Source organism: Centroberyx gerrardi, chromosome 1, assembly GCF_048128805.1.
Source record: "Centroberyx gerrardi isolate f3 chromosome 1, fCenGer3.hap1.cur.20231027, whole genome shotgun sequence".
Taxonomy (NCBI): domain Eukaryota; kingdom Metazoa; phylum Chordata; class Actinopteri; order Beryciformes; family Berycidae; genus Centroberyx; species Centroberyx gerrardi.
Window position 1 is genome coordinate 38056716 of NC_135997.1, and position 2500 is coordinate 38059215.

At 54.5% G+C, this 2500-nt stretch overlaps 1 protein-coding gene across 1 annotated transcript in view; it reads left to right on the plus strand.

The window, feature by feature from the left end:
• Window positions 1–2500, plus strand: part of otog (otogelin) — a 69661-nt gene that overhangs the window by 17603 nt on the left and 49558 nt on the right. The gene's annotated exons all lie outside the window — the stretch shown is intronic.

The following is a 2500-nucleotide window of genomic DNA, read 5'->3' on the forward strand; positions in this document are numbered from 1 at the left end:
AGAGAGAGAGCAGAGAGAGAGCAGAGAGAGAGAGCAGAGAGAGCAGAGAGAGAGGCAGAGAGAGAGCAGAGCAGAGAGAGGCAGAGAGAGAGCAGAGAGAGCAGAGAGAGAGCAGAGAGAGAGCAGAAAGAGCAGAGAGAGAGCAGAGAGAGAGAGCAGAGAGAGAGAGAGAGCAGAGAGCAGAGAGAGAGAGCAGAGAGAGCAAGAAGAGAGCAGAGAGAGAGCAGAGGGAGAGAGCAGAGAGAGAGCAGAGAGAGAAGCAGAGAGCAGAGAGAGCAGAGAGAGAGCAGAGAGAGAGCAGAGAGAGAGCAGAGCAGAGAGCAGAGAGAGAGAGCAGAGAGCAGAGAGAGAGCAGGAGAGAGAGCAGAGAGAGAGCAGAGAGAGAGAGAGCAGAGAGCAGAGAGAGAGAGCAGAGAGCAGAGAGCAGAGAGCAGAGAGAGAGCAGAGAGAGAGAGCAGAGAGAGAGCAGAGAGAGCGAGAGAGAGCAGAGCAGAGAGAGACAGAGAGGAGCAGAGAGAGCAGAGAGCAGAGAGAGCAAGAGAGAGAGCAGAGAAGAGAGAGCAGAGAGAGAGCAGAGAGAGAGCAGAGAGCAGAGAGAGAGAGCAGAGAGAGAGCAGAGAGAGCAGAGAGAGCAGAGAGAGGAACAGAGATAGACGAGGCAGAGAGAGCAGAGAGAGAGCAGAGAGAGCAGAGAGAGAGAGCAGAGAGAGCAAGAGAGAGAGCAGAGCAGAGAGAGAGAGCAGAGAGAGAGCAGAGAGAGCAGAGAGAGCAGAGAGAGAGAGGAGAGCAGAGAGAGAGCAGAAGAAGAGAGCAGAGAGAGCAGAGAGAGAGAGCAGAGAGAGCAGAGAGAGAGAGCAGAGAGAGAGCGAGAGAGAGAGAGCAGAGAGAGAGAGCAGAGAGAGAGAGAGAGAGAGCAGAAGAGAGAGAAGAGAGAGAGGAGAGCAGAGAGAGAGCAGAGAGAGCAGAGCAGAGAGAGAGAGCAGAGAGAGAGCAGAGAGAGCAGAGGAGAGCAGAGAGAGAGCAGAGAGAGCAGAGAGAGAGAGCAGAGAGCAGAGAGAGAACAGAGAGAAGAGCAGAGAGAGAGAGCAGAGAGAGAGCAGAGAGCAGAGAGAGAGAGCAGAGAGAGAGCAGAGAGAGCAGAGAGAGAGAGCAGAGAGAGAGCAGAGAGAGCAGAGAGAGAGAGCAGAGAGAGAGCAGAGAGAGAGACAGAGAGAGAGCAGAGAGAGCAGAGAGAGAGCAGAGAGAGAGAGCAGAGAGAGAGCAGAGAGAGCAGAGAGAGAGAGCAGAGAGAGCAGAGAGAGAGCAGAGAGAGAGCAGAGAGAGAGCAGAGAGAGAGAGCAGAGAGGAGCAGAGAGAGCAGAGAGAGCAGAGAGAGAGCAGAGAGAGAGAGAGAGAGCAGAGAGAGAGCAGAGAGCAGAGAGAGGAGCAGAGAGCAGAGAGAGAGCAGAGAGAGAGAGAGAGAGCAGAGAGAGAGAGCAGAGAGAGAGCAGAGAGAGAGAAGAAGAGAGCAGAGAGAGAGCAGAGAGAGAGCAGAGGCAGAGAGAGAGCGAGAGAGAGCAGAGAGAGAGAGAGAGAGCAGAGAGCAAGAGAGCAGAGAGAGAGCAGAGAGAGAGAGCAGAGAGAGCAGAGAGAGAGCAGAGAGAGCAGAGAGAGCAGAGAGAGCAGAGAGAGAGAGCAGAGAGAGAGCAGAGAGGAGCAGAGAGAGCAGAGAGAGAGCAGAGAGAGAGCAGAGAGCAGAGAGAGAGAGCAGAGAGAGAGCAGAGAGGGAGCAGAGAGAGCAGAGAGAGAGCAGAGAGAGAGCAGAGAGCAGAGAGAGAGCAGAGAGAGAGCAGAGAGAGCAGAGAGAGAGCAGAGAGAGAGCAGAGAGAGAGAGCAGAGAGAGCAGAGAGAGAGCAGAGAGAGAGCAGAGAGGAGCAGAGAGAGCAGAGAGAGAGCAGAGAGAGGCAGAGAGCAGAGAGAGAGCAGAGAGAGAGCAGAGAGAGCAGAGAGAGAGCAGAGAGAGAGCAGAGAGAGAGAGCAGAGAGAGCAGAGAAGAGAGCAGAGAGAGAGAGAGCAGAGAGAGAGCAGAGAGAGAGCAGAGAGAGCAAGAGAGAGAGCAGAGAGAGAGCAAGAGAGGGCAGAGAGAGCAGAGGAGAGCAGAGAGAGAGCAGAGAGAGCAGAGAGAGAGCAGAGAGAGAGAGCAGAGAGAGCAGAGAGAGAGCAGAGAGAGAGCAGAAAGAGAGCAGAGAGAGAGCAGAGAGAGAGAGCAGAGAGAGCAGAGAGAGAGCAGAGAGAGAGAGCAGAGAGAGCAGAGAGAGAGCAGAGAGAGAGCAGAGAGAGAGAGCAGAGAGAGAGCAGCGAGAGAGCAGAGAGAGAGAGCAGAGAGAGAGCAGAGAGAGAGCAGAGAGAGAGAGCAGAGAGAGAGCAGAGAGAGAGAGCAGAGAGAGAGCAGAGAGAGAGCAGAGAGAGAGAGCAGAGAGAGCAGAGAGAGAGCAGAGAGAGAGCAGAAAGAGAGCAGAGA